This window comes from Tupaia chinensis, unplaced genomic scaffold (assembly GCF_000334495.1).
Source record: "Tupaia chinensis unplaced genomic scaffold, TupChi_1.0 Scaffold000633_1, whole genome shotgun sequence".
Lineage (NCBI taxonomy): Eukaryota > Metazoa > Chordata > Mammalia > Scandentia > Tupaiidae > Tupaia > Tupaia belangeri.
This window is the reverse complement of record NW_006160153.1, coordinates 216925-227726: the sequence shown is the minus strand read 5'-3', so window position 1 is coordinate 227726 and position 10802 is coordinate 216925. Positions and strand designations below refer to the sequence as shown.

General features: G+C 37.9%; 1 pseudogene; it reads right to left on the bottom strand.

Annotated features, from left to right (window-relative positions):
- Positions 1-5097: 5097 nt before the first annotated feature.
- Positions 5098-9156, bottom strand: LOC102479646 (60S ribosomal protein L27a pseudogene; annotated as a pseudogene).
- Positions 9157-10802: the final 1646 nt, after the last annotated feature.

Below are 10802 nucleotides of genomic sequence, written 5' to 3'. Positions count from 1 at the left end.
TTTTTTTTTTTTTTTTTTTTTTGTGCTTGCCTTCCTAGGGGCTATCACTTTTTCAGTATAATTTAGTAGTAAGTAAATAATCAGTCAAACTATTTCCTTAAATACCTTAGTTTTATGACATATTTTTGAAAGGAGATCTATGTGTGAAGCTCATCTTCAAATTTTAGAAAGTTTATGAGACAACTTTAGGTTTCACTTCCTGCTTATGCAAATCTTCAAGGTCAGCCAGAGGTAAATCACTAAGGTTGTATATACTTCTGGGTTTTCCCTGTGCACACTGCTGTACATGGAAAAGCCTTTTTAAATCCCCAAGAATATGTTGGAGCTTTCCAAAATTCTTTCTGTTTTTTTCCTTTTTTTTTTTTTTGTAAGTTTTACGCATACACTCATGAGAGAGAGAAAGAGAAGGAAGGTGAGAAAGCACCCTCCATAGAAGATAATCATGCCACAATCCCTATTCTTTTCTAGATTTGGGGCATGCAAGCACACTCACCCAGCATATTTTACAAGTTGCCAGGGCTGGATCTCGAACCATACAATCATCTACATGGGATATAGCCACCTTAACCACCAGGCCAACAGGTGTGTGAGATAAGGCTGCTGCTTCTCCTTTTCCTTTTTTTTCCCCGAGTTGAATTCTGAATCTAATAAAGCAATCATATAACACTGGAAAAATAAAATTTTTTGGAAGGTGCTAGTTTGGACAAACTATTGATGATGATCTGAGAACAGGGCTCATAATAGAGCTCCAAAAGATGCCAGCCCTGGTTTTTCTGTGACTGCAGTGCCACTGCTGGTGAGGGAGCATGTGATATGAATAGCCTCAAATGCCACAGAAGCCACTCTCTTACTGAGATTTAGCCATTTCTTTTGGACAAGCAGTTTTTGGTTGCCTTCCCCCTTCTCCCACCCCCGAAGGTTATCTAGTCTGTTCTGTTGCTAATAGCAGAAAATACCCAAGTCTGATCATTTAGAAGAATTGAGGCTTATTCAGTTTATGGTTTTGAGGTCCTAGGTCCAGGGGCCTCATGTGGTAAAGGTCTTCTGGCTGTTGGTGGGAACCCTGCAGAATTCTGAGGCAGCTCAGAGCATCATCTGAGAACAGGAGCAGAGCATCTCTCTGTTTCATTCTTTCTTCTTATAAACCCACCAGGGCTCAATCATGGGGAATATGCTCTGATGCCTAACCACACCCCAAGGTCCCTCCTTTGAACACCATAATTGCATGAAGTCTCCACCTCCCAACACCCTCACAATGGTTCTTCAAATTTTAACATGTAATTATTTTTTTATTTTTAAATTTTTTTTTTGTGGGAGAGGAATCAGGGTAGAAGTCTAGCCATAGCAGTGGTTTTATTTCATTTCAAGAGTTCTGAAATTATTGGTTTTAATTGTTTTGCTAGTATTTTCATTGTTTTTGTAGGGGAGCAGATCTTACTATCATTTGATAAATGGATCTAATCCTGGGTTCTTCAGTTTAATGATGATGTACATTGGTGGGGTCTTTTTAGTTTATCTTTAATTGTCCTGGGATTTTTCAATTAAGAAATGCACACATGCATGTCATTTACCATATTTCTTGTACCATAAACATGCACATATACACACACATACAGACACACATAAATATAGTCAGACATAGTCTTACTGTGTGACATCCTGGCTGAGCCTCCCAAGTAGCTGGCATTGCAGGCAAGTGCCCCTGCACCCTGCTTCTTGGGCCTCCTATGACCTCAGCCAGCTGAGCAGCAGTTTATACCAGTATGCACTATCATAGCTAGGCTTCCCATATGTGTTTTTGTTTGTTTTAGTATTTACTTATTCTGACAATTTTTATTAATACGTAATATTTGTACGTATTTATGGAAATATAATGTGAATTTATATTAGGTTGTCAGGTAAGTCATGTATTTTTCTATGTTTTTCTATGCAACATGCATCATGACAACCCAATAGTACAAGAATACTATATGTAACAATTCATTCAGGATAATTAGCATAGCCATCATCTCAGTCACTTGTCATTACTTATGTTAAGAACATTCAATATCCTTCCTTCTCTTTTTCCCTTTTTCTCCCTCTGAAATGTCTGCTTTTCATATTAATTCCCAGATCCCTTATGATTTATCTCATTTTTTGGGTTTCTTTTCTTTATTTTCTATTTTATGAGATGTTTCCATGATGCAGTCTTCTCAAACTATTTTTGAATTTTAAAAATTTGGTTAGTGGGACCAGCAGATGGTATAAGGGTTACGTTGCTGGACTCCCATGCAGTTGACCACAGTTTGAGTCCTGGACCCAGTGGTTTAAACCTCACACTTGGTGTATGTGCGTGCATGCTCAAAGTCCTGAGAGGAGAAGGGATTGTGCTTTCTGTCTCTCTGTCTCTCTCCACCTCTACAGCAAAAAAATCTCAAAAAAAATTTGATTAGTATATATTTATTTTCTAAAAATCACTTATTACCTATTACTATTTTAAAGCAACCTGTTATTCTTATTTTATGAATATAATAATCATTTAAATGTTCTTGATTTCTCATTGTGCAAACCAATTAGCATTTCTTAAAAAGTTTTCCTTGTGGTTCTGTAGGCTTTCTAGAGATTCTCCCCTGTCCCATTTACTTAGGTCTTTCTCTTTAGTTTTAGGCCATATTCCAATGTCTGGTGGTCCTTAGTTGTCCATTTCACACTAAGAATAAAGTACTAAAATTTATTGGCAAATTTATATGCTTTGGTGAAGTTCGCATTAAAGCGATTATTTGGGTTATGAGCAAAACATTTAGCTGCCGGACTCATTTGCTGGTATATAAGTACTACTTTTTAATTGATATCACTCAGTTCATTTAGAGAAGAAACTTTTATATCACATGCATGGGAGTTGCAAGTCTGGTCTCCATCATTGTGTATATAGACTTTTAGCTAATAATCACCTCATATTTTTCAACTCCACATCTTGCTCCTCTCTGCACCATTATCGCCATATTTAGTATCTCCATATGCCATGCCTTTTTAGGGTTCTTCAAGAAGAATAAATCCTTGCATTTTTCCCTATCTCTTTTGTGACGATCTTAGGCTGCCTTTTTATGAATCTTCTAACTCAATTACTGTTCTTTATCTGTTTTCTGGCTTTCAAACCTCATTGAAATCTTTTGTCTGTTGATGAATCTACACTTCCCCCTTTCTCTTTGTCCTTGATTTATAGCATTTCATATCTTGTATTTACTCTAGTGGGACTTAAAAAAAGAAAAAAGTCATCTTTAGATAACATTCTACTACATATAATTTTATCAGGAGGACTTTGGGCTATTTTTTGTTAACAATTGTTTAAATCTAGCATGTAGATAGTCTTGGCATATGAGTTTGAGGAATATCTTACAAAAAGTAATTTGTCTTATGAATATAATTTTGATATTAAAATTATTACATTACAACATAGAAAGCATAAAAATCATAAGGCCAATTAATGTTTACATATACAGATGTTCACTTTACCACCCAGAATAAGATAAAGACCATTTAGTCATCCCAGAAATCTCTGTCATGTTTCTTTCCAGTCAAACATAGCCATTCTTCTGAATTTTATGGCAAAAAAAGTTACACTTGTTCTTGGACTTTATATAAATGGAGTCATAATAATATGGATTCATTTATGCATGGCTTCTTGGACTTAACATTGCATCTGAGATTCATCATGTTTTATGTGGAACAGGAATTTTTACTGCTGTATAGTACTTAATTATATGAATATGTCATTATTTATTTTTCATTTTATCGTTAATGAACATTTGTGTTGTTTTCATGCTTTTCTGTTGCACATAACTAATATGAACATCTATCCACATGTTCTAAAAAGTTATTTTACTAGGGCATTAGTATATACAAAGCCAGTTAGCAAATATCAGAACCCCAGAATGAGAGAAGTGAGTGTGATACAATGATACCAAGACATAAGATTATCACATAAGGGAATTGGTATGATAGTCCCCAGCCAGTATGGATCAGATTTGGGAGAAAGTTGTTTCCTAAGGAATGAGAAAAAAATTATGAACTAGATAAATATTTTGAATTATTGCCTTTTTGCTAATCACAATGTGATTATGTAACTTTGGTTCTCTGATTTTCCAGCTGTTTTAATTTCAAGTCAACTGGATGAAATAAACCAGACACTTCATGAAATTGATTATAATCTGTATGTTTTACAAGGGTTGCAATTTCATCTAAGTACCACATAAGTGGTTTATTTAAACATCTCTGTTATATTTTATGAGTTGGATTTCTTGTATAATTGGGAAGGAATTGCAGCTATTATGATGTGCCTTTTGATACTGGCACCAGTATTTCCATTAGTTTGTCAAATCATAGATTCTGTAATGCTATATGAACAGCTAGTGTACTAAACTAATTTCTCAAAAGTAAATATGTAAAATATGTTATATCTTCTTTCTAAAACTGTCATATCAATATATTCATATAAGACATTGGTTCTCAAAGTATGATCCCTACCCCAAAAGCATCAGCTTTGACTACTTACTAGAAATGCAAACTAGGGAACTCTGCCTAAGACCTACAGAGTCAAAAATTCTGGGGTTAGGGTGCTGCTATCTGAATTTTGTTTTGTTTTGTTTTTTAAGTTTAGTTATTTTCTTCTCCTATGAGAGACAGAGAGATAGGCATTCTCAATAGGGTTTCCATGTCATCATCTGCTCCCAGCCTCAGCCAGCCAGCATCATGGGCACATGTTTGGTTGATGGGCTAATATGGGGAGACCTCAAGAGGTGAACCTGGAACCTTCCCATGTGGTCTCAGTATCCTGAAGTGTTGCATTAATGCTGTGTCACTATGGCTAGCCAGCAGTCTGTATTTTAACTTGTCCTCTGAGTGATTCTTACACACTTTAAAGTTTCAGAACCAATGACTTTAAATATTGTTTTTGAATTCAGGCTGGGCATTGGAGTTATGGGTGAGCCTCAGTCAGACTCAGAGGCTCAGTACCATCCCTGGATCCCTATTTATATAGTCCGAGTTGATGTGAGCATTGAAAAAAAAAGTTTTTTTAAAGCACTTGTTAGCATTTAGTGAAACTCTTTCCATGTGGCTTCAAGCCACCAGGACACAAGCACCCCCCACACACCCTTAATCTTCTCCTCAGCTCAACTGCTGAAGAAGTTGATGACAGGCTGCTTTGGGAGCTTTCCCTTCCCCAGAACTTTATAGTAGCCCTATTGCACTACATCAATGATGGGAGCTACTCCAGTCTTGTTTGTGGTAGCATTTACCCGTGTCTGCTCACTGACCAAGGTCCACAATTTATCAAGGTTGACAGTTGGGCAGAAGCTCTGGTTCCTCTTTAGTAATACCTCATATCAACTGTCCTAAAGTAACCTGATGATATTTGTCAAAGTTGATCCTGTGGTGGTGCATGCCACCCGCATTACCCTGGTCTCCAGGAGGCTTCCAGTGTTTGCTGATGTGGCCATGGCCATGGCTCACGTGGCCTGGAAGTTTCCGGGTCTTCCTCAGTCTGGATGGCTTGTTGGTGACTAAGACGAAGAAGCACTAAAATTTTTGAAATCTCCTGAGATGATTCCAATGTAAGGCCAATGTCGAACTTTTTTTTTTTTTTTTTTAAAGTAGTATTCAAAGAAACACCCTAGGGTCACTAATTATTGATGACTGGATAGAATAAAAGCTGGAAGCTATTTTTACATCTTTAAAGAGGATGTGTTAGATCCTGCTAAGACTAGGGAATCTGGAGGAAGTGCTATTCTGGTTTGCATTTTTAAAAAACATGATTTATTTATTTATTTATTGTAATTTTTAAGCTGCTGAATGCCAGACTTGAACCGCAATTGGCCATGTGGGAATCCAGCACCTTAATCACCACATCCCTTACCGGCCCTCTGGTTTGCATTTTTACATCTGGGTTTTTCAAGGTGAGGTTATACTATGGCTTCTATTATCTTTAAATTCCTTATTTAAACCAAGATGCAAACAATAACAATATGTGTTCCCTTTGTTTTAAATTTTTTTGCTTTCTAGGCCCAGCAGATGGTGAAATGGTTACATCATTGGACTCCCATGTAGTAGACTGTGATTCGAATCCTGGACCCATTGGCTTGAAACTCATGCTGGGTGTCTGTGCATGCATGTCCAAAATCCTGAGAGGAGAATGGAGAAGGTATTGTGGAGTGGCCATCCTCTCTGGGGGTGATTTCTTGCTTTCTGTCTCTCTAGCGAGCACATATGCCCTATAGTAAAAATCTCTCTCTCTAAAAAAAAAAGAAAAAAAAAAGGTATTTTTGCTTTCTTATAACTCCCCTGGAGTTAGAGGTGCCATTTATTTATGGAGCATGGGAGAGTGAGGAGCCATGGACACTCTAATAATCAAGATATGAAGAAAGATTCATTCTTAGCTAATGTGTTAATATTAAAGTCACAAAATGTCATGAGTACAAACTGGTGAAAACATCTAACCAAAATTTATCCGATTTAAAGGGGGAATTTGTGAAAATAAAAGTATGATAATTTTATCCTGGTAGAATCTCTTGTTGTTAAGGTGAAGAGAAAAGGTTATGAACCAATGTAATGGGACAAGTTTTCCTGTTATTTCTATGAATGTTATTCAGAAATATATTCTGTTGAGATACTCTTGAAACATTTATTTATTTTTTTTAAATTGAGAGACTTTTACCTCAGAATGCATGCTCTCGTGTGCATGAGAGAGAGGCAGAGATAGTGAGAAGAAAAGTGAGCTATCACCCCCCACCACCACCACCCAAGGATGGCTGCCCTGCAATCCTTTCTCCTTCATTCTCTTTCCAGGATCTTTGGCATGCATGCACAGTGATTTCGAAGCCATGGGTCTGGGACTCAAACTGTAGTCCACCATGTGGGAGTCCAGTGAGGTAACTGCTACACCATCTGTTGGTCCCAATCTTGAGATATTCTTACCATCCTGTCAAGACTTTGTAAATTGATGTAGTTTGGGATTTCTATCACAACAACAAAATTTTCTAAGACTCTGAATGTCAAACTGGTTCTCCTTCCTCTCCCTTAGTGCTCGAGGGTAAACGCCATACATTATGCTTTTCTTCTTCCTCCCTCTTTGCCTTGTTTCTCTGAGATCCAGCTGCGGGCCTGGCTGAACCTTGTGAACTGCTCATGACCATTCTCTTATCTCATGAAACTGGCCTGTGGCCAGATCCGTTCTGGAGGTGTGCCTCTTACGACCCTTGCCTCATGGAAGGAGGCACACCCCTTCCATAATTAATATTTCAAGACTAACAGCACTAAATCCCAGACACTAAACCCAGACATCCCTGCTGATTCTGTTAATTGATGAGTTTATCTGCTACTGTAACCCTTAAACAATGTATGTCCTTTGTTCTTAGCGTGTATAACACGGGCCCGTATTCAGTGGCCCCACAGTGTAACTTTCCTCTGCTGGACCTCTAAGTGTATTCTTTGGAATTGGTAAACATTGTGGGCAGGCTCCCCAAGATTCCCTCACCCCCCAAAAAATGGTGCTGTTAAGTAGAAATTATAGGAAAAATAAAGATAAAATGTATAAGAGATCATGTTTTGATCTAAGCTTCTACACTAGGCCTCAACACAAGACTAAAAGTCAAAATGGAGTCACTCGTGTTTCCATGTTACCAAACCAAAACGAAGCTGTTACATAACTTTCTGAAAACTAGGAGAGTAACATCTTAGTTTCCCAGACAAGTCAATTTCAATAGGAATATTAATGAGGTTCCCTCTGTTTTAATTCCTACGCAAAAGAAGTAACCTGAAGAAACCTAATGTTAACTACTCAGTTATTTTCTTAGTATTCTCTCTCTGTTCCCACCTACAAAGGAAGTAATGTTGAAATGACAAATCCACTTTTTGTACTTTGTTTATGCTTCCTCAGCCCTTCTCTCTGCCAACTGCTTGTAACTCTTATTCTGTTATATGGAATGAAGTATTTTCAAATTCTGGAATAGCGGAACAAGCCTATTAAGATTCTTTAAATTGTTGTAATTTTGCCTTTTGACAGTGTCTCCAACCCCCAATGGTCATAGCTAACTCTGCTTAGACTCTGAGTGATGTAGGCTGGTCTAGGCTATAGAACGTGCTGTCTTCTGTCCATCCAATGCTCATGTGCTGGAAGCTTGGTCTCTAATTAGCAGTACTGAGAGGTGGTGGGGATTTTAGGTTGTGGGGTCTAGTAAATCATGCTTGCACCTTCCTGATTAGATTAAGGCAGTCCCACAAGAAGGTTAAATTCTTGCCCTCCCAAGAATGGGTTTGTTCCCATGAGAGCAAACCTGGTCCCTGGTGTGTGTCTCTCTGCACAAGCATTTCCAATTTTGCTTCTCGGCCAAGTTGTGCAGCATGTAACCCTCACCAGAAGCTTCACAGATTGTGAACTTAGTAAAACTCAGTTCTTTCTGAGACCCCCCCCCCCCATTTTCAGGTATTCTGTCTGTTACAGGAATACAAAATAGATTAAGACAGAAGGTCGCTGTCCTGCCCTTTGTATAATAGCATACCCTCAGCCTAGTGCACCCGAGAACTATATCTTGATCAAAATGATAGATCCAATGACAAACACTTCAAGGATTTCTCTTTTCCAGTTTGGAATTGATTATATTAATAATGAAAATCTATAAAGACAAGACCCATGTCTGCATCAGTTTGCTCCTGTTTGAAATTCAGCTATGACTTATCTCAGAAAGGATTTTTGTTCCCGAATATAGGCATTCAATGAATGTTTAGAAAGATATAATCATAAAAATAGATTGAGGATCTTTATATAAGTAAATATCTGCTGCCTCTGATTATGCCAGGTCTCAGAGGAGGCATAATTCCTTATTTTGAGTCATTTAGCAGAGTTAGTATTGAAACCAAGAATTATGCTAATATGCTAGGATTACTTTAAATGTGGGAGACTGTGAGTCAGAAAAAATTTAGCATATTCTTAGCTTTATAGAACTAAATTGATATAAAACTCCTACTGGATTTTTCAGGAATTGGGCTCCCATTCTACTCCCTGTCCAACCTTTCCAGTGATTCTGACTTTGGGTTTTATGAGTGTCTTACGATAAAGATCTTCTGACTCAGTATAGAAGTTGATATAGTTCTAAGCAAGTTAGATGTGTTTTCCATCCGCATATTCCAATGTGACCTCCAACTGTAAATATTTGTAGGATTTCCTAGAAATGAACACATTTAAGAGGAGATATTTTAGGTGGCAGGACTGAAATGCTGAATTTTTGGCTTCTTTTGTGGTAAATTGGGAACTGAGAATGAGGAGAGCTGGATTTCCCAGGAAGACCTAACAGAAGGGTAGACTTATTTTACGTATGATTGGGAAGTGTATCTGCTAAGTAGTTTAGATGCTAAATCAAAGTATTTTTCCATCCAACTTCTCCAGATCTCCTAACATTAATTTTGTAGGACTCTGGATACGATTTATTTTAAATAAGGAAAGTCCTGATATTTCAGCTTACAATTCCTACTCTTTTCCAACATTGTCAGCATAGGAAAACACAGAGCCTGGGAACGATTGTTTCTTTTTTCTTACCAGCAGCTGGGTGGTCCAGCCCAGACCATTTGTTAAACATTATTGAAGGTTATTGGGGGAGCCAGCAGGTAGCTTGATTAAGGACGCTGGACTCCCACATGGCTGACTACGGTTTGAGTCTCAGACCTGGCAGCTTGCTTTTTCAGTTTCTATCTCTCTCTTTCTGTCTCTCCCCTCTGTCCCTCTCTGGCCAAAATAAATAAATAAATAAATAAATAAATAAATAAAGTTAAATATAATTATTTGAAAAAAAAAAGAAGGCTGTTGGGTAAGGATAAATATTTCTTGGCACAAACAGGAATCAGGTAATTGAATCTGTTATATTCTAAGAGTGAAAATAAATATTTATATTTTCATTTAAAGTGGGCTGTTTGTGATCATCTGTGAAGAGAACAAGATGTCTCTCCACAGTGAGGTCATGATTTCAGAGGAGTAATGCCTCTCCTCGCTTTCATTTATTCATATTTTTATAGTTGCCTAAAATCGTTGTTCCTTCAGGCACTCAGGTTGTTCATGGAGGAAGTTAATGAATGAGGCACATGGCTCTGGGTAATATGTAACTTAATTCTTATAAGATGGCAGAAAATAGAGCTGTGGGCTCTTCAGTGAGAAGTTGGGGTTTCCAACTTCTGCTCTGGCATGAAGCATTTCATGTCTCTCCATCTCATGCACCTTCCACTGAAATAAGGCAGACTTAGGGACAGAAGATGAGGCAGCACAATAGTAGTACAACGCTCTGCAAGGATGGACCCAGATGAGGAGGTCCCTAGTTCACATCCTGGGACTTGCCTGTGTACACTGGGCACATGTGTTGCCCTTGATGAAGGCTGGCTGAAACTGGGGGGTGGATCATGGTATAAGAACCTTGTCGGGGTATTTCCTCTCCCTGTCTCTGTTTCTATGCCTCTTGTGGAAGAAAAAAAAATGAATAAACTTAAAATTCAGACTCTTTTTAGTCTCTCAGAAATGTAACAGTTGAAGGTAACCTTTAAGAAGTAGTGGTGGTTCTTTGAGGAGATTCCATGTAAACACTAGGTAATAATAAGAATGATATAAACTTCAAGCTTCTTGAATGGGACTAAAATAGTTTAGGAAGAAACCACATCTAATTTCTTAGATGCTATTTTTTGCTCTTTGTTGACCTCTGATGACACTGATCCAGCCAAATGCTACACATGTGCAGTACATCCCTGCAGTGGGCATTGGCAGTCAGGGCAGACATTGAGGAGAGGAA